At 37.4% G+C, this 22,409-nt stretch overlaps 1 protein-coding gene and 1 non-coding gene across 3 annotated transcripts in view; one reads left to right on the top strand and one right to left on the bottom strand.

Moving 5' to 3' along the window:
• LOC145692848 (endoglucanase A-like) overlaps window positions 1–22,409 on the top strand; it is a 135,521-nt gene that overhangs the window by 49,010 nt on the left and 64,102 nt on the right. Inside the window, exon 1 of one of the 2 annotated variants that reach the window (XM_081768361.1) lies at window positions 4,998–5,393. The exons of the other annotated variant lie outside the window; for it this stretch is intronic. The gene's annotated coding sequence lies outside the window, so the exon portion shown is untranslated. Of the gene's footprint in view, window positions 1–4,997; window positions 5,394–22,409 lie in introns of those variants that run through there. 2 annotated transcript variants of the gene reach the window in all.
• Window positions 18,456–18,529, bottom strand: TRNAN-GUU (transfer RNA asparagine (anticodon GUU)). Its single transcript has one exon. It is a non-coding gene; the product is annotated as a tRNA-Asn (tRNA).

Here is a 22,409-nt window from a genome sequence, read left to right on the forward strand (position 1 = left end):
TCTACAATGTACTGAGCACAGTGAGTCAGTGAGTCAGAGTGGGTCATGGTAGGCCAGAGTGAGTCACGGTGGGTCGCAGTGAGTCATGTCCTGTTTACCCACAACCCACTGACCTACTCACAAATCTTGACCCACTTGATCACGACTTACTAACGCACTCCATCTCGTGAAACTTGTGCCTTTGCGGTGGTCAACACATTGGCTCCCGTCGCTGTTAATGCTGGCTTTCTAGACCGGAGCTCACTATTTCTTTCTTTCAAGTTATCTCCTTGATAGTCCTCACGACCCTGAGTAGACACCGGAATGCCAACACCATCTGGTGATGCAAACGGCCACCTATCTTTCTTTTGACCAGACCCGGCGCTGCTTGAATTCACTAATTTTACGGAAGCGGTCCAACTACTTCTCCTAGGGCAATGCTTTTTTCTTTTCTAATTCCAGGTATAAAAATAGAAATAAGACTCTAGACTTTAATGTATTATTAATTTAGTGTCATTCTACTTTCTACAGCAATATGAAATTAATCCAGTATGTACTGTACAACAATATTTCGCTTCGGTTGCAAAGTTGGCTTAGGTTGTGTGTGTAGAGCAAAAATGAGCATTTTGTAATCGGGGATCACTCATAAACTTGGACTCACTATACTCAGGAAGGCTAAAGTGGGCAGATCATGTAACCAGAACAGATGAAAGTAGAAGCGCTTTCAAAATTTTAATTCAATGGGAAATCCAATGGGGAAAAGACCATTAGGAAGGCCTAGGCTCGGATGAGAGGGCAATGTTAAGATAGATCCTGCAGAAATAGGAATACAATGTAGAAACTGGATCCATTTGACTAAGGACGGAAGACAATGGAGATCTTTTCTGAATGTGGCATTGAATCTTTGAGCTTCATAGGCCATAGAGTTCATTTTGCTCATGTATGAACATCTCGCGAAACGAATGATCAAAATTTACTTCTGCTAAAAAAAATTAGCAGTTGCAATTTGGAAATTTGACAATTCGTTAAGTGTACAATAGAGATTTCGAACTTTTCTGAAAGCGGACAGATATAACAAGCAGTTCATAATTATAATCACAATTTTGAAACTACGGTATCCTATAAAAGATACAGAAAGCAGACCATTCAACTGTCTACAGTAAATTGATGATACGTGACGCAAAAATAGCTTGTACGTACCTCTTTGTTTATTTACGCTTCTTGAGGGTATTAAATATTTCATGTTACATTTTAACGTTCCACGATTATGTACGTCGGGCTAAGAAAGAGTATGATTAGGCAAGTGAATGATGATGGAAGGTTTGGTGGAATGAGTAAGTGGGAGGTGAAAACCCACGAACACGATGTTGTCCACCACAAACTTACCTAGCCGGGGATCGAACCAGGGATTCCGCTCACCAGAGTTAAGCGCTCTACCACTGAGTCACAATGCTCCTCAGCTGAACTATAATGATATGAGTTGCAGTTTAAAATGGATTCAAATCCATACCCTGTTCAATGTATTCCCACCACGAATTACATCCGGGACCACACCCTGAGAAGAAACGCATGCTATTCATTCTATTAGCTTAATTAAAGGTCTAGATGACAGCAAGCCTCGAAACGAGCAAGAAACATAAACACACTTTTCATTTTTACATAATTAAAACATGTTACACGCTTCTCTAATTCTCTGACACAGATATTCGAATATTGAGAATCATAAATATCTTCAAAAATAGCAGAACAAAAAGGACAAATATTATTTCTGTCAAAATGAATCATAGATCTAAATCTGTGGTTACGTGGAAAGGGAACAGGGAGTTGGAATAGTTCTTTATTGCGCTTGTATCCCATATTCTTAATGAATTCGATTGGTATGGTATCTCTCGGGTTGCCTTTTAGAGCAACGTGGGGTCTGAACTATAAGGAATTCAATTTGTAGTTGTATCATTGCTCATTTCAGCACGCACGATTACGAGATTACTTCTACAATCCCACCGACACTTGACCATGTTACCCGCCATGTCTTGGGGAATATTATTTGAGTTTTAATGCAACACTCAGGGTCTCTAATTCAACGCAATCTCCCTTTCGTCAAAATGCAATATTGGCCGTTTCAAGTGTAGGCAAATCCACAGAAACATTTATGGAAGATACTAAACGAGTGGTGATTTCGCTTCACAATCAAATTGTCACGGGCTCTCGTCTTGCAGTGGGCCATTTGACTAAAGATGTTATTCAGATCCATCAAGTAAATGCTGGAATGGGACTTTTACATACATTCCCTCCTAAAAAATCGTTGGAACGGGGACAAATGGCCTCGTTCTTGATGTCTCCAATATACAGGGTGTTTCAAAACAACACCGACAATCTTTGGCAGATGATTCCTGACATCAAGATAAGACAAAAAGTATAGACCAACCTGGTTGCACAAATGCTTCCTTTCGGAGTTATAGGCTGCCCCAAAAGCATGAAAAATTGAATTTCAAAGGTCCACAGCTCCAAAACTATGAGACCTATCGTAGTCGGGTCGAGACTTCACTTACGAACTAATATGTGCGCTACCCAAAAATACAGTTTTCAGAATTCTAAGGTACTCGCGAAGCAATTTTTATACAGGGAGTTTGGCTACGGCCATATAATTTGAAGTACTACCCAACTACCTCTATAAAATCTGTTGCGAAAGTACCACAGGATTCTGAAACTCGGATATTTGCTTAGTGCATATACTAGTTCCTAAGTGAATTTTTGACCCGACTACGATAGGTCCTATAGTTTTGGAACAATGGGTCTCCAAAGTTGATTTTTTCCTGTTTTCGGCAGCCTGTAACTCCGAAAGGAAGCATTTGTGCAACCAGGTTGGTCTATAAATTTTGTCTTATCTTGATGTCATGAATCACCTCCCAAATGTTGTTTTGAAACACCCTGTATATCCAAGAATCAATGAAATCAATCTCATATTGATGTATACGTTTCCTTGACAGTTGTTTCTAATCAAAAATGAGAGTAAGTGCGTCCAAGCCTACGTCCTGCTGTATATAATGAAATGAAATCTTTCAGTTTAACGTTATACGATTAAAGAAAGGGAGACGATGATTAAAGCAAGTAGATGCTGATGGAAGAATTGGTGAAATGAGAAAGTGGAAGGAAACGGGAGTAGTACCCTGAGAAAACCCACAGGAACGTGTTGTCCACCTGAACCTTACTTAGCCGGGGATCCAATCGAGGGAACCCCACGCCCAGAGGTAAGCGTTCTACCACTGAGCTACCGCACCCTCCATCAAGCTGTATACCGTACGGTAAAATCATGCTTATTGTTTACACTAAACAATTCTTTTTCTTACCGATAGTTTAACCATCAAGGAGACCAAACTTCATACCATATTTTTTATGCAATTATATTCAAGGAGTTTAACAATTCCACATTTAGCGACATCTATCAGCGTCAGACAGGCAAATAATAACCCACGAAGCGACACATATTTGTGTCAGGCAGGTCAGTGAGAGCGTATTTAGCGACATCTGTTAGCGAGAATCTGTACTACTAAAAAAATAGCGTGACACACTGAGACGCTTGCCGCTTCTTGTAAGGATTCTCGTTTTCTTTTTTTTACCCCTTGTCTTTCTACAACCAACATTACAAAACTCTTAAGCAAGGTTGTATAACATTTCAGGATAGCGTATTGACAGTTTATCTTTCATATATTAAGATTTTATAACTAAATTAAATCTTTTAGTTTAACGTCCCAAACTTATGTCCGTTAGGGTAAGGAAGACGATGACTAATACAAGTGAATGATGATGGAAGAATTGGTGGAATGAGAAAATGAGAGGAAACGGAAGTACCTCGAGAAAAACCACGGACACAATGTTGCCGGAGATCAAACCAGGGACCCCACGCACCAGAATTAGCCGCCCCCCGTGTCCCCCGATTTTATAACTGTACTTGAAACTATGTTAAAGAGCCCGACTATGGGAGATCCACGGGTAGAACGCAGGGGTTACCCAACAAGGGCTTTTTTATTAACATGCTGTATAATTTTATTAGGGAACACAAATACGTAATTTTCTGGACGACCAGTCTGTCTGACAATAGCTTGAAAATCTGGGGGTATTTAATATAAACATGTTCAGATAGTTGCTTGAATGGAGTTTCGTGTCCCTTTCAGCATCGAGGTTATGTAGATTTGGAGCTTAACATGGAATCCTAATCTCATGAGCTCCTACCAGGAATGGAACCCAGGTCTCCCGTGCCCAAGACCCTCAGGCACTCTACTCTACTTCTTTAATTGAAATAAGGTATGCTAAGGAGAAAAAGGGGTTTAAATACTAATTTGCATAAAATAATGCCTTAAACATATTCTTGCCGTGCGAAGGACGGAAACACGGACTGAAATATAAGATACAAGGATATTGGTGCGAATTCCCAGTTAGCCGAAAACTTCTCTCTATATAATTGCGAACTATGTTTCTCTAATAGCCAATCTCTGGAAAACCATGGGGATAATTTCAATTCGTTTACAAGATCAAGCCAAACTTTTTAGGTTTGAAAACTCGAAGGTGCTTGCTCAACGCGAGTGGCCAAGGCAAGAATCGAATTTGGATTTCCCGTTGTGAGATTTAAAGTATTTCTATTGATTAAGCTGTCGTCTTTGAACTTAGCGACAGCGAAAGGGGCGTTTTCCTATTGTTTGGAGCAGTCGTACAAGAAGTGTTTCTTTCTTTCAAACCTTAAGACGCACATTGTATAATTGGTTATATTAAACGTTCTTCCAACATTCCTGTCCCCTTTCCCCTTTACGGACCCCCTCTCGCCCAAGGAAAAGGAAACAATTTCATTGATTTTGCGCTTTTTGCGTGGGGCGGTTAGGAAGAAGAGTGGGAGGGGGTTGCCATAAGACACGTCATGGGAATTGCATCCGGTAGCTCGCTTGTTGGTTAGGAAAAAGGGAGTTTCCTCAAAGTCTCTCATCCGATGTTTCAGATTGTAATACGTTCTCTTTGGTCTCTTTCTGCCCCCACCACTGGAAAAAAGTTTTTCTCTCCGCTCCCACTAGCTCTCCCCTACATTCGGCATTCGCACATGGTTACAACGTAAACTTCTGTGTTGCCGCTCCGAGATTGGAGCTAGTCGGTGTCTACCTGTCGCGCCAGGCAGCAGCGAGAGAAGTTGCTGAAAAAAAGACATCCACACACACACACCTTTTCTCTCACACATAACTAACTAACTCTCTCTGTGAACTATAACAGAAAGTGCGCGAGATTCAGTGAAATAAGGTGATAATTATCTGTCCAAAAGTGAAAGCAAACAGTTTACAGACAGCTTCTGAAACAATCAGACAGGCTTAAAACGCTGGCAAGAATTTCTTGAGTGAATTGTGGTTGCTTCTTCAGTTACTGTTTTCAGACTGGTAAGTACATTTTCTTCTTCTAAAATTAAGAAAAATAATACATACAGTACTTCTTTCCTAATCCTGTGGTGCCCCGTTGTCTTTCTGCTAGCTCAGATACTTGTTCTTTCATGTTTTTAATGATTCAGTACAATCTTTAGTCCCTGGCTTAGGAAAATCGTCGTCGACCTCAGTTCAAATTCACTGGAGTCCCGGACACTCGATCCTTTCTCCAAAATCAACCCTAAATGAAATTAACCGAAAATCAAGATACTGTAAAATCGCTTTCGTGCACCTAAAAATGGTAAATTCATCGCTATTACTTCATGGTGTTCATGAAGGAAAAATGTATTAGAATCTACTTGAAATTACTTTTACCACAGCCGGGCTTAAAATGAATTTTTTAAATTCGATGATACCCAAGTTACGTTACTTTCACGCACCTGTAAAGAAAGAACAACACATTTACATTACTTCAAGAACATAATTAGAAGATCCGAAGAAATAAACGCAAAGAAATTAGTTATTATTAAGCTTTTCATATACTTTACGCCATTTTTTAAACTTCCTAGGTATAACCAACTATATGTTCTAGAACCACACCGAGTTTCAAGTTTACGTTTCTATTGAAATTAATATGAGTACACAATATTTGAACTTTTGCATGGTATGGTCCTAATTCATACATTGCTTCTAAAGTTTACATTACTTTTAATTCTTTGATTAATGACGTATCCCATCGTATATTAAAACTCCTGTGTTAGAGGTTTGCAATTGGAAACTAACCAATGACAGCTGAGGAAGTTGGATAAGTTTAATAAATGTTATCTGTATCATTACTGACAGGTCATTTCTCTCAAATTGAAAAGTTCCATGCCCTACGGTAGCTAACCTCTTCTTTTTAACGTTGCAGTTCTGTTTCAGTTCAATCAATGCTAACATCTTTCGTCTTACTCTCTTCACAAAAACCGCGCTCTTTCCCATGCAAGAATCGAAATAGATCTCTATAAACAGTTGCCGCTGTGCTATTTCCCACGTAAGGATCCCAAACAGAACTCTATAAGCACTGTGCTATTTTCCGCGTAAAAACCCAAATAGTAATCTATAAACATAGCGCTATTTCCCATGTAAGGATTCCAAACAGAATTCTAAATACTGTGCTATTTCCCACGTAGGAATCCAAAAATAGAGCTCTATAAGCATTATACTGTTTCCCATGCAAGGATCCCAAACAGAACTCTATAAGCACCGTGCTATTTCCCTCGTAAGGATCCAATGAGAGCTCTGTAAACATTGCGCTATTTTCCATATAAAGATTCCAAACAGAACTCTATAAGCACCGTGCAATTTCCCACGTAAGAATCCAAATAGAGCTCTATAAACACTGCGCTGTTTCTCCATGTAAGGATATAAAACAGATCTCTATAAACACCGCACTATTTCCCACGTAAAGATCAAAATGGAACTTTATAAACATTGCGCTATTATTCATATAAAGATGTCAAACAGATCTTTATATAAAAACCGGGCTATTTCCCATAAGGATCCCAAACAGAACTCTGTTCCTCACAAAAGGAGATGGGAATAAGGTTTTCTCGTCTCGTAATTTTTTTGGTTCAATTTCTCGTATTGTCTCGAACTCGAAAAGTATTTCTAATCTCGTCTCGATTTTCGGAAACCTTTTTTAATTTATGTGCAACATTTATGCTCTGATTATCTTGTTAATTTGATCTAGAAGTTATGAAGATTCTTTCGTGTCGCGAGAGATTCTTGAAAGGTATACAGTTATAACAACATTTAAACCACATTTAATATTGAGATATGTAATGTATAATGACTTCTGTATCTTTAAACGTTGATAAATGATCTTTATTGTGTTCGTACAATCCCTTAATAAATTTATGATGTTTTTGTTTCTTCTATGCGGGGGCTGTGGTAGAGCACTCACCTCCGGTGCTTGGGGTCTCTAGTTCGATCCCAGCTCGCACCGTATGGACTTAGTGCTGGACAAACACTGTGCTTGTGGGTTTTCTCGGGGTTCTCCCGTTTCCTCCCACTTTCTTCATATCTCTCATCATCACTGTCTCCTTTAGCCTAACCGGCATAACCGTGGGACGTAAAAGTCAAAAATTTCATTTCATTTTTTGTTCCTTCTATAAATCATGTAACACTAAAAGCATGGGCATCTCTGGCGGGGGGACGCGTCCCCCCACTATTTTGAAATACGAAATATTTATTATTTTATTTTAATTTAATTTATTTAGATACTCACTAGCAGTTAGATAATTTCCTTTGATGCCCCCCCCCCCCCAAATTTTACATGCCAGAGACGCCAATGACTAAAAGAGTACTTGAGATTTAAAGCTTGGATGAACAAGTGTTGCCCACAAGACTCGAGAAATTTCCCGTTTCTAGGGATGCGCACGAGACGAGTCGAGACAGGATTTTCCTGACAAAATTCGAGTCGAGACACGGTTCTTCCAATCGAAAAATATACATTTTTCGAGTCAAGACATTACTTTTACAGCACATTTTCGAAACGAGACAGCCACAAATCTTGTCTCGTGCGCATCCCTACCCGTCTCGTCTTGAAAATGAGACTCAATTCTTGAAGTTTGCTTATCTTATGACTTTGTCGTGTGTGACAAGATATATGTATAGTACTGAAGTTCATTTCACGTACGCAATACATGGCTTAACGTTTGGGAGATATTCGTTTTAATATTATTAAGCATGTTAATCCATCCCTCTTTCCTTTGGTCCATTCATCTCTACATTAGATTCATTTCAACTATTTTTTTTTCTTTCTTTTCGGCAATTCATTATATTGAAAAAGTGTCGGGAACATTCGTGCACCCAGTTTTTTTTTTTTTTTTTTTGAGAGGGGCCAATACTACGGCACACTACATCTTTGTAGTACTGACCTGGTCAGATACGTACACAGGAATTTATTTCGGGAGGGGTCCATATCCAATAGGAGAATGAATTATATATTAACATTTGTGGAATTACCCCTAAAATTTACAGAAATTCAGGATTTCGGGGGGATCCGAATCCCCAGGGTGAACAACCTTGTATACGTTGTTGGATCCGGTATTATTCTGCACACGAAAAGTCAACAAACCTTTATTAAGTACTGCTACCTATTTTCCCGTGGGAAAAATAGATCTAAATTGCTTTTATTAGAAAAGAAAGGATACAGATGAAGCGTAAATTCAAATTTGTAGATTACATGAATCATTTCTCCGCTAAAGAAGTAAACATTTATTAAGAAAGTATACAAATGTATGTCGAATTATAAATTGTTTTGGAGAGGTCCGAACCGGGGAGATCCCGCGTGAGTACGCCCCTAGTCGTAAAAGTAATGTCTCATTTTGGAATGAGTATCTGTTTCTTGTTTCTGTCGGAAGAGCTCTGATTTCGTCTCGTATCCCCTGACGAAAATTCTGTCTTATCTCGGAAGGAATATCTGTTTATTGTTTCTATCGGAAGATATCTGGTCTCGTCTCGTATCTCGTGACGAAAATTGTCTCATATCGGAAGGAATATCTGTTTCTTGTTACTATTGGAATATTTCTAGTTTTGTCTCGTATCTCGTGACGAAAATTCTATTTCGTCATGTCTCCTAGACAATGTATCATGAAACAAGCAGACACTACTGGAAACGAGCAAAAGTTGATAATGGGAAATAGTCTTCGAAAATACGTTTGTTTTGTGATGGTTCCAATAACTTACATGACGTTTTTATTCAAATGAGAGAGATTATTCATAAAAGTGAATTATTATGAGCTACTTGGTGGAATAATAATGTAGAAGGAAACGAAATAACCTCAGAAAAACCCACGGACACTGTGTTCTCCACCATAAACCTACATAACTTGAGGTAGATTCAGGAATCCTTCGTACTAGGTGACCTACTATTTGTCAGATTGCATGGTAAAGGTACAGGTTGCCACTATGGGTGGCCCTGGAAAATCTCTTGATTTCGAAACGTATGCTACTGGAGGTAATGTACCGACGCCTCAGCCGCTGGGTACCTAGTTTACAAAGGCAGGGTGTGCCTCTGAGTTACGTTGTAACAAAGATATAATAGAAATTAAATCGCATTTTCATCGTCAACTGAACCAAGACCATTGTTTGTAAGGTAGACGCCTCACCAGGGATTTGCAAGGGACATTATTTTCACTCCAATAAAGTATTTTTGTAGAAAATGAATTTTGGACAAATTCAATAAGATTAATATGGTTTGATTGTAGTAGCTTTATGCTTTGACCAAATGCCCAAGAGGATGCAATTTTTTTTCTTTAATGCGGGCTAATAAATTTTTGGTTATCCCTTTTAAGATCTTGTTTTTTTGTTTTTTAAGGTAAATTATAGACTTTCAGCCAAGCGGCTACAGCATCATTTCTATTTATCGTAGGATCATGGTTCATACCTCGTTTTTTCGCAATAGAGCAACCTTTAAAATGATGCCATTCACATTTCGCGATCATGTTCCTGAGGCGGGAAATTTTCAGAGAAATCGGGATTTTTTCTGAAAATATATATATTGAAAAAATTGAGCCCCCCGAACTCCCCTGTGTTAACGCAGAGACCTGAAAATCAACTGAAAAATACTAAGAGGTGTGCTAAATGTGTGTATCAAATTTCAAGCTCTAATCTTGAATAGTAAGTGCGGGAAAATATTTATCAATATTCCCCACAATGCCCCAGATTACCGTAAAAGATCCTGATCTCAGGTAAAAAATTTGCTGAGACATACTTATTCATCCTAGAATCATGGTTTGTAGAACATTCTCTTCGGAATAGAACTGCCTTTCAAACGGTACCATTCACATGTCTCCATCATGTATCTGGGGCGGGAAAATCAAGGAAAGGATTTTTGATTAAAATATCCCTTTTTAAAACATTTTGCCCCTCTGAACCCCCCTGTTTTAACGCAGAGATCTGAAGAAATCTGATAAATACTACTCGTTGGACTGAATGTTTGTGCAAAATTTCACTCTTCTAGGTGCAAAAGTAAGCCCGGCAAAAAATAATGAAAATAGGCGTAACAAAAAATATATATATATTTTTTAAAAATTATGACGTCATCACCTCCTATGTCTCGACGCAAGAAGGCGTGAAACCATACGTAACGTGTTTTACAATGCTTCTAGACTTAAAAAAAAAAGCTAAAAAAAAAAAGTTTGCAAGCTTCGTGCTCATTGGGACTTTTGACGAGGACTTCCGAAGTGCATTTCACCTAAACTCTATTTTTCATAAGATTGTGGGCTTTTTGGGTCAAAGAATCACCACCGAAATATGACAACGAACCTTCTCTCTCTCTTTCTCTCTCTGCCTTCCATGCGGGAAAGCATAGATTCAAACTTCGTTAGGGACCGTGAGAACATCAGCAGACTTCTAATGGATAATGGATAGAAACTCCTGCATGCTAGTATTGTTTTTTCTTTTCTTTTCGTTTTTCATTTTTTTTTTTTGTTCCAGCGGCAAAACGTACTCTCATCAAGAAGAAAAAATGAAATATTTTAGTTTAACGTCCCACGATTATGATTGTTAGGCTAAAGGAGACGGGTGATTAAGGCAGGTGAATGATGATGGAAGAATTGGTGGAATGAGGATGTAGAAGAATTGAGAATACCCCTAGAAAACCCACGGACATGATGTTGTCCACCACAAACTTACTTGGCCGGGGATTGAACCAGGGACCCCACACACCAAAGGTCAGCGTTCTACCACTGAATCTTCGTATCCCCGTCATCAAGAAGAGAAACTAAAGTTAAATTAATAAGATAATATATACAGTACCGATGTTTGTCAATTTAATGGGAACAGACATATGTCTATTTAAGGGTCTCCACTACAGCGAAATTAAATTTCCGCTAATTTTAGAGTTTTCCTGTAATATCTTCAAAACAAATAAAAATATTCGAAAAGCAGAAACGTAGTGAACTAGACAACACGATTTTGCATGTGAATCTGTTATCACAACTCATCCATCTGGTTTCGATTTGGTACTGAAGATAGATTTAACATTTTTTGCGGGTTCTGTAAATAGCGGCATATCAAAAGCAGATAGGTGAATTGTGGTAAAGGTATCACATGCAAAATCGTGTTGTCTAGTTCACTACGTTTCTGCTTTTCGAATATTTTTTTATTTGTTTTGAAGATATTACAGAAAAAAAACTCTAAAATTAGCGGAAGTTTAATTTCGCTGCAGTGAAGACCCTTAATAGAAACATCTGAAAAAGTATAATATAACGTTGGATCACTTTCCGTCCTCAGAATAGGCCTGATGCCACATGGAGTGAAGTTATAGCGATTCTGAATGGTGGTAAGTGAAATATTACACTATTGCACGGACCATTTCCTGAAGTTCCGCACTGTACGATTTGCAGTGGTGGTTTTGCCTCGCCTGAGAATAACATGATGGATTGCTACTACCACCACAGATCACCATATTAGCAACAACATATTCTGTGAATGGAGAAGTGGTACTGGAAACCGTCCTGGACGTTGTTTAAAATTCAACTATTGTTCTCATTGGTTACGGTTGTCGTGCAGATCCATATTTCATCATCTGAAGTGACTGTTCGATACAGGTAATTCTTTACACTCAGAGAACTGCACACCTCCAGAGGAAGACTTGTTCACTGGTGCCTCTCATGTGACATACAAGTGTCCAACTGTCTCATCTTACCAATTACATGCGACCAAAGAACGACAGGGTATGATATACACTTAGCTCTTTTGCAATGGTATAAATAGGCCACTTTTTGGAAGATCTGCTTCTATTGTGTTCCTGAGGAGCTCCATCCAAGGAAGTGGTCACGTGGCTCATTTTGCATTGCTGTGTCACCGGAACGAAATTTGACAAATTAACGCTGATTGATGTGTTTATTCGCCATTCCTGGCCCAAATGGACTGCTATGTAGTGTTTTTCGCGGTTTGCTGTTTGCAAATTCGTAAAGAAAATTACTCATATTTGTGTGTTTTCCATGGTACACTTTCATATAATCCTATTCAACAACACACTGCCTCCCGACGGTCTGGTACCTTTGTGTTTTTCCATGGTGCGCTTTCATATGACGCTGTTCAATAACACGCTGCCTCCTGACTGTCTGGTATATTTATACGTTTTCCATGGTACGCTTTCATATGATCCTGTTCAACAACGCACTGCCTTCTGATTGTCTGGTATATTTTTGTTTTCCATGGTGCGTTTTCATATAACCCTGTTCAAACACGCATTATCTGATGACTGTGTGGTATATTTGTGTGTTTTGCATGGTGTACTTTCATACGATACTGTTCAGCAACAAACTGACTTCTGATTGTCTGGCTACTCCAACTTTTCCCTGGACATAAAGAGAAAAAAGAATTTAAATGAAATCTGAGTTTTACGTCCCACGGTTATGCCGGCTAGGCTAAAGGAGACGGTGATTATGAGAAATGAATGAAATGGTGGAATGAAGAAAGTGGGAGGAAACGGGAGAACCCCGAGAAAACCCACGCACACGGCGTTTGTCCACCACAAAGTTCACTTGGCGGGAGCAGGGTTTGAACCCAGGATGGATGTAAAGAGAGTTTGCGACGTTGTCGCGTGACCTTATCCAATCCGTGTATTGTGTTGCTAAGGAGGTTCCCACCAGTTTTACAAGGGTACTTTTCACTCGTACCAACCTAGTACAGTGAAACCTCTCAATAACGGACACCAATAGGCAGTAGCGTAGCCAGGATGTGTGTTTGGGGGGGCCCAAGTGGTGTTATAGGTACATATAGAAAAATTACAAACAAAAAAATATATAAATATAAAAATATATAAAAAATTACAAACATCAAAGTACCAAAGTACATTGTCGGACCTCTTTGGGGGGGGCCCTCCGGGCCCCCCTTCCCTACGCCACTGCCAATAGGACATGAATTTTTGTCCGTTACTGAGAGGTGTCCGTTACAGAGAGGTTACAGTAATTTAATTTCTCGCAACGGTAACTGTATGCAGTAATATGCAGTAAATACATTATGTATGAGCATAACTACGTAAAATTCAATATGAAAATACTCTATTTAGTATGTATTTGACTTACTGAGAGGGATGAAGAAGAAATTGATTTCTGTTAAGTAGTAGGTATATTATTGCTGGGGATGTGTTAATATATTCATATATTGCAAAAGATAATGTGTGTATGGTAATAATTTTATTCCTACATGGGAGGGGAAAGTGGGAGGGAAAGCGCTTTTAATTTCTTTCAAATTCTCAGGACCTTCTCAAAAGATGCCTTAGGAATCAACTAAGCGGTTAAACTCATTAGCAAGTGTCCTCTCAAAATCCTCAGTACAGTTGCGGAAGAAACATGTGTGTGTGTGTGTGTGTGTTTGTGTACTGGCGGAATGGATGAAAAAGCAAGTTATTGTGATTACATATGTTTATTGACTCAGCCCCAATCACAAAGAATATCTTCTTAGAAAAAGTGAAAAAGGATGCCTGGAAAACTCCAACCCAGACTTGTTCCAGTATCATAAGTAAAAGAAAAATGTTACTTTTTCAAAAACGTACGAGGAAATATTGTTCGTTGAAAATGTTATTGTAAAGCAAACAGCGTTTGTTTTGTTATCTATGAAATTGTCGGGAAAAGATTTAAGGCCCAGAGGAAAAAGGACTAAATTTGTTAGGGAAGGGAAGATCTTTTGTATAGAATTCTTGGCCATACGACTGACCCTACATGAGTGTTATTACTTATTGAAGGTTTTCTATGATTTCCACCAGAAAGTAGTTTATTGAGGGCAGAAAAAAATAATTTCAAGTTCAGCTTGAAGCTGTTCTGTTTGATGGTTCATCGGTCTAGACTCATGATAGATACACTTGTGGGGAAAAGACTTTTCTGTCTACTGTAATATATGGCAGAACCGAGAATAATTCCTGTCCGTTATGAAGAGGTTATTGAAACGTTTGGGGGGGAAAAGGACTGTCCGCGTCCGTATCTGAGAGTGTCCGTAAAAGGGAGGGTTTTGTTCCGTAAGAGAACATATATTTTTGCCGGGACAAAAAAATCTGTCCGTATTATAGAGGTGTCCGTTATTGAGAGGTGTCCGTTAAGGGAGGTTTCACTGTATATGATTTCCCATAAAGTCTAGTTGTGCATAGAATAATTTAGAACTCGAAAAAGCTAATTAAATGTCTTTAAAAGAGTTTTGTGCTATATAAATGAACTAGAGTTTTGTACTATACTAGCGGTCAGAAACACGAACATAGCGCAAAAGCAATGTAAAACGAGTAGAGGCTTTCAAAATGTGCCGTAAAGAAGAATTGAGACAATTAAATCTGAAATTGGATCGAACTGGAAAACTGTTACCAAGTGAAGGAATAGTTGGGAAGAAAAGAACAAAATTGGATGTATTAGAAAAAAAAAGTCATGGTGGAAGGGAATAGAGGGACAGGAAGAAACTGTACCAAAAGTGATAATTGCAGACCGTAGTGTTTCTGGAACGTTTTCAATTTGCTTTAAGCAACCCACTAATGAATTTAGGACAATTTAGGTGTAGAAAATTCCACAGTCCTACATGTTTGACATTTTTTGTTTATCAGAGGATGAAAGGGGACGTGAAGTATGCGAGGTTTGCGAAAGAAAGCGCCACGTAAACAAGATTGGAAATCACTAAGTTAGATGAAGAAGGGGAGGAAGCAAGATGAAAGAACGCTATACTCTAGAAAAGGTTGGCAGTGTTGCACGACGAGCATAGATTTACGAATGGTGTATTTGCAAAACAATTGATATTCTTGTTTGCCTGTCATAAATGAGCTTAGCAATGCTAGGTATCTCGTTAGTTCTTCGTTAGGTCTGTGCGATATCCGGCTTTCAACATCGAAATATTTTGAAACTATTGTAATATTAAAAAATACCGAAATACCCTACCAAATATCGATGAAATATGGAAATTTGATCGATATATGGAAAAATCGATAAACATTGAATATCGAAAAATGTCGAAATATTTTGTAATATCATACATCGAAATATCAAAAGATATAGAAATATTCTGAAACTATCGAAATATTGAAAAATATCGAAATACCCTACCAAATATCGATAAATATCGAAATTTGATCGATATGTCGAAATATCGATAAACATTGAATATCGGAAAACATCGAAGTATTTTAGAATATCAGACATCATCATATCGAAATATATTTTGAAAATATAGAAAAATTGAAAAATATCGAAGTACACTATTCAATATCGGGAAATAACATTATCAAAGTATAGATTAGTAATATTTTTATATTGATATTTCGATATTTGAAAATATCAATCGATTGACCCATATTGACTCCTTTAGCCTAACCGGCATAATCGTGGGACGTAAAACTCAACAATTTAATTTCATTTTTTTTTTACTCTTTTTCTCCCCCGCCCCCTAAAATGTCCTGAGCGGACTTTTAGGAAAATGGAAATATTTTGGGTTTTACACTAATAATGCTACAATTGTAAAATAATATATAACGTCTGCATACTGTGCAGAAATATTCCGCCGAGAGAAAATAGTATATAACAACTCATCTTTCATATGCACTTGTTTATTTTAACCGTCGTAAAGCATTTGTAACGATTTTACACTAGTAACCGTGACTTGTAAACATAAAATACAACTGTATTACTTACTATTTAATTCTGCCGCCTGCAGATATTTTGTTCCTTATAAAAATGTCTTTTTACGAGGAGTATTAAATTTTACCTGTAAATTTTGCAAAATGTGATGTACATAAACTTTATCAGCACCTTGTTTGCTTGTTACAAGTTCGTGTATCTTGGAATGGATCATTTGAATAATATACAGCAGGGGTGCCCACAAGGGGGGGCTATAACGCAAACTGCGTCATTGAAATATTTGGGGGGTTAAAATCTATATAAATATGTTTGATGAGGGGGAGGGTAAAAGTAATCGAAAAGAAGATTTTTTTCATAGAAGAACACCTACGGATAGACAGACAATTGGGAAGGGGTGCGTCATAGACATAAGGGGGGTGGGCACCACTGTATACAGGGTGGCCAAAAAGTAGGTATATACCCCCTGCATTGATCAAGTATAATATTCTAGCTTATAGGTTTATTTGCTTCGACTGTTCCGAGCTTAAGATATAAGTAAAAAGACGTTAAGAACAAATATTAAAGAAACTATGGATAACAATAGGAAATTATATAAAATGGAATGAGCTTATCAGTACGGAACTGTACCTATTTAGACGGTTGATTTGAATAGTCATGCATTTCCTGGCTGTATACTATAAGGTATTGTCTGGTTTGTAATTTATTCGACGTCGTTTGCGTTAACAATATTTCCGTAATCGAAATTGTAAAAGTTTACGTTTTATAAATTATATTTTCTCGCTATGTCTTGAAGAAATTTCTGGAGTAATAAATCTTTTTTATGATTTTCTTTTTACAATGGGAATCTACCCCTCTTACCAGTAAAACCACCACCACTGCTAAATTGCTTAGCGAAATCTCTTTGTAAATTAGGAGGGGGGTTGGGAACCAGGCTCGTACCTAGAAAATTTTTGTTGGGGGTCCAAGCTTGGGGGGGGGGTAAATACCACAAGTCACTACGTTTATGCAGTATTGAACGGATATTATTCCGTACACGATAATTAATTATAAAATACTTTCAGCTATATTTTTTTTTTTTTCAGAAAATAAAAATGATAGAAGTAGATTGTTTTTATACAAGAAAGAGTACAGATGAAGTGTAAGATTAAATTTCCATGCTACATCAATCATTTCCTTGTTAAACAAATATAGTTTTATTAAGAAAGTAACAAATGTGTGCTGAGTTTGGAAGTTTTGGGAGAAGGTCCGTACGCGGTGAACACCGTGGATGCGCCAGTGCTCGGAGCAACCAGTATTTTCCATTAATGCCACTCAGATGCTTTACCAAACGAAGAGCCGAAGTATTTATGCTTTGATACTGCATTTTTTTTTCTCTTTTGTATCAATGCGATTTAATTTTCTCTCCTGCATAAATATAACGTGAGATCATAGCAACTTTTGTGACTGGAGAGAGAAGTCCTTGGCATAGTTAAATACTAAGGGAAAATTTCTTTTCTTTCTGGGAGTTATATAGGAATATGTTCTCATATAATATTCTTTTCTATTTACTTTCCTAGTAAAGCTTAGCTAGCTTGAAACGTTCTAATGGTAGTGCCCATCGATTTTTTTTTCCTGGTTCTTTTAAGATTTACATTATGAAACAGAATACCTGGAAAATGCTTCCTTCTTCTCTGAATAGTCAGCATGACTTCATCAAACATTTTCCTGTTGCCTGTAGAATAATTTGGTCAACGCAACAGACTTAAAAACAAAGAAAACGTTAACTTTTAAGTAAGGTGTGGATCGATTATATATAAGAGGCACTGTTAAAGACATTTGAATAGGACTATAAGAAATTCAAGAAAAGCTGGGGCATGTAAAACGAAGAAATGACGACTAAGTGCAAAAGAAAATTGAAAAAGTGGAAGTATCAGGAAGAAGAAACACGGGAAGACCCAAGATGAAATGGAAGGACAAGATAAGATAATTTGAGGAAGAGGGCATAGAAAATAGGTAAAGCCCAGGGTAGAAGAAAGTGAAAGGAACAAAAATTGAAGAGCTCCCTGTGGCTAGCGTAGGCGCCTTTTCCCGTGGGAGAACCCGGGTTCGATTTCCGGCGGGAGCTCATATGGATCGAATCCACCGTTAAACAGTAATTCAACGTCTAGTATAGCTTCGCTGTTGTAAGGGACGCTAAAATCAAATCAAATAATTAAAGATGGAAACGATAATGAAAGTTGTCCAATGAGTATGATCCTTATTTTACCCTGGCACACAATGGTTTATAAAATGGCCAGCACTGATCCAGAAAAACATTTTACGATAATTGTGATTTAAGCTTAGGACCTCCCGATAGATAGAGATAAACTCTTGCGGTAAATGGCGGTCTATTAAATGGGATGTTAATTATTGGAAACGGGAAAATCTGTTTAAAAATATGTTAGTATTACTAAAGATTTTAATGTTTTTAATTAAAGTAATATACAAAAACGTGCGCCCCCGGGTGGGCTCGAACCACCAACCTTTCGGTTAACAGCCGAACGCGCTAGCCGATTGCGCCACGGAGGCTTCGTGTTTATTCCGTTGCGGAGAAATTTGACCTTGGAGTTGGGACGCTTGTAGAGAAATGAGGAACTACTGCAGATAAGCATTTCCTTTACTTTTTTTCTTTCTTTCTTTCTTTTTTTTTAAAGAAATAGTTCTGTTGGGTAGTGGGGTAAAGAATGGGACATTGATAAGTTCAGACTCTTGCGAAGCACTTTACTTATTAAGGTTTGAAATGATAGAGAAAATATACCTATACATACTTAAGAGATACTTCATGCCGTAAATAAACCGATATGATTACATATTTCTATTCCAAGAATTAGTTTTATTATATCATATTACTAACAAACCTTTTTTTTTTAAATGTGTACGTCACTAAATGTCAATTTAAACTATACTTACATTGGAAATATTTATATTTTGAGAGCTACCAAAAGATAAAATAGTTATAAAGCAAAACGGGAATTTTACGTTTCATATTATGATAAGATATCACCAGGTATCACTGTGATTGGTAAACTAAACACATGAAAAAAGGGAAGGCGGACATATGAAATTCCGTAATAATAATAATAATAATAATAATAATAATAATAATAATAATAATAATAATAATAATAATAATAATAATAATAATAATAATAATAATAATGCCTAACTAGAAAATAATCGGTAGCATCATTTTACGGATCGCTCATAATGGATCAATAAAGTTTATTCTAAAAATAATGCCTTCAAAATATGCCCCAGTAGTTGTTGGGATCGAAATAGGATACTATATACAGTAGTAAAAATAGTTACACACTATCATATTCACCTTTTCTGTGGTTTTTCCCTCAAGTGTCCAGCATTTATTGTTAAAAAAAAAAAAAAAAAAAAAATAACAATATGAAACTCAACATCTTAGTCTCAAACTTCTCTCTCTCTCTCTCTCTCTCTCTCTATTTGTGTGTTGTGTGTGTGTGTGTGTTTATGTTTCACTCACTTTGCTTTTCTTTTCTTATAGTTATATTCTAGCTAAGTAAGCTAATCTTTGTGCTTCTGTGGTCAATTCCAAAGTGTTCCAACTCTATTGAAACATTATTTTCCTGTCACTATCTTCGGATGTTTTTACCAATACCTGCCCAAAAAAAAAAAAAAAAAAAAAAAAAAAAAAAAAAAAAAAAAAAAAAAAAACTGGGGGCCAGCCAGAATTTAGACTATGGTAGGTATATCATGAGTATACAATTTTTCATGATTCCTGCAGAAGTTTCTAACTTAACTCACTCTCGCGATGTTATAGCTAGGTTCGACGTTGACATTGTGGACCTCAAGTATTGTTTTACACAGTGCATAACAGAAAAGTTGCAACTGAAATGTTTCAAAAATTTTCCAATAAGGAATAAAAAAGCAACGCTTACTATAAAAATCCAAAAAAAAATATATAAATAATAGCTTCAATCACTTTTGTTACTCAAAAAATCAGGGTGTCTACTAAAATTCCAAAATGAAATTTTGTGACTTTTTCGTGACCTTTTCTTCACAAAATCATAAAATTTCCTAACATTTTCAAGAGCAAATTTGAGCGCAAATTAGGCCGAATTTTCATCCATGCGATAGAAACATACTTTGCTTGAGATTTGGTAGCGTTTAAAGCAGATCATAGACATTTTTGGTGGTGAATTTTGACGTTTTATAGAACGAAATTTTCCAATTTGTACTTACATTTGTACAGTTAAAAAAAATTGTGACCCAAAAGCTAAATTTCGTGATTTTTTCGTGACTTTCATGACCGTTTTCTGACTTCGTGACCGATAGACACCCTGCTGAAGAAGGCCTGTCCCCCTCAGCCCAGGGCTAGATCCGCCACTGGTCTGAACCCGCCTAGACTTCCTAACTTGACACTCATTTGTACATTTTCTTAATACATCTATACTTGTTTAACTGAAGATTTTATCTCACACTTCATCTGCACCCTTTCTTAGTTTCTTTTCTTGTGAAAAACAATCTAATTCCATACTTTTTGTGAGAATAAAGGTAGCAGTACCAAATAATTACTTATTGTCTTTTTGAGTGCAGAATATCGCCAGTTCAATACTGCATAGACGTAGAATCTTGTAGTGTTGGAGTCTCTCCAAACTTTGGATCCCTCCCAAGAAATATGGATGCGCGCCTGACCTTCATCCACAAAAAGTATTTTTATTTAGTAATGTTGATATGACACTATATATGTATATATATCCTAAATTTCATTTTACTGTTATTATGTGTTTATGTGCACTAGGAGGTCGAGAACGGTCATTTGGAGGGGCGGATTGCTTCCTGAACGATGATTATTTATACAGGGTGTGCCAAATTCCAGGATCATAGGCCAACTCCTTTATAAGTAATCATCATCATAGGTATTTTGTCATTATTGGCAGGTCACTTGCCTCAGCTGACAAAATTCCATGCTGCATGGTCTTCCGCTAACCTGTTCGTCTTCACGTACGATTTTTTTTTGTTTTGATATCGTCCGTTAATTGTAGGCTCCTTCGGCCTCTCCCTCTCTTTCCTGCCACCATACCCTCTAGCACGTCCCTCATGATACAGTTCCTTCTTATCCAATGTACCAACCAGTTTCTCTTACTCTTTTCAATAATATCTAAAACTGTTCTTCTCTCCCGCACCATTTCTAACACCCTCCTATTTGTTTTCCTCTCGACCGAACTGATTCTCTTCATTCTTCTCTACACGCACATTTCGAAATGTTCCATTCTTTTTTCATCATGTTTACGTAATATTCATGGTTCTGCTCCATACGTTATAATAAAATACAGTAATGAGTAAAATAGTTAAAAAAAAGTAGCAATAGATTAAATTTGTCAGAAATAGGTAGTTTTCAGTCTAAAATAGTGGATTTTTTCAGTTGCATCAACCACTTGGGCATCAACCAGTTGCATCTACACTACAGCCTTTCTATTTGAAATATGTCCTCGGAAAATATGTGAAACATACTTTTGCCTCACTCGCACCACCCTCTTACGGAGGAAACGCTCACTTTGCTTTGGTGAAAGAAGTGAATGACCTCGGTTGCAATTCAGTCGTTTTAGAATAGGTAACAAGTCAGTGTACAGCGAAATCTGTGACGCATCCAACAGTTGAAAGATCTCGGCCACAACAACTTGTTCCTTCTCTTTCGAGGGAGGTACAGGAAAACACAGCAGGTGCAGCAGGGGCGCACTTGAAAAAGAAAGGCTCTAGTAATGTGCTTAATGTTAAATGAAAATGGAACGTTGCCAATTCAGCAGGCTTTTCGAACAGAACGCAAGGCACACAAAAATTACACGAAGAACGTGCACGTTGTTATGTGAGGAAACCTAGAACACCTGGAATCCGTTACCCAACAATACTGTATTGTTATGGTGAGAGCCCAGAGGAACAGTCTGCTGAACTGGCCCCTCTCTTTTCATGTTTTTCGTATCTTTACACATAGCGGAGTTGGCCTATGGCCATGGATTTCTGATACACCCAGTATATAAGAAATAATATAAATTTTCGGCAACAAATTCTCGACGATCAGAGCACTTTTAGTCGAATGATATGTGGTCAACATATCAGCTTTCTCGACCAAGCCATGGTGATTGGAACAAAACGGTCGGTGTTAAATATTGAAATATTAAGAGAGAAAATAGAACAGGTGACTAGTTTGCGATACCTGAGTAGTATTATTATTAGTGATGATATGAGGTGCGAACGTGAAATAAAAGCAAGGATAAGAATAACGAAAGAAGCCTTTAGGAGGAAGAAAATACTCTTTTGTGGGACCTTGAATACAATGAAATAAAATCTTTAGTTTTATGTCCCACGATTATGCTGGTTAGGCTAAAGGAGACGGTGATGACGAGAAATGAATGAAATGGTGGAATGAAGAAAGTGGGAG

This window comes from Thermobia domestica, chromosome 8 (genome assembly GCF_964235325.1).
Source record: "Thermobia domestica chromosome 8, izTheDome1.hap1.1, whole genome shotgun sequence".
Lineage (NCBI taxonomy): Eukaryota > Metazoa > Arthropoda > Insecta > Zygentoma > Lepismatidae > Thermobia > Thermobia domestica.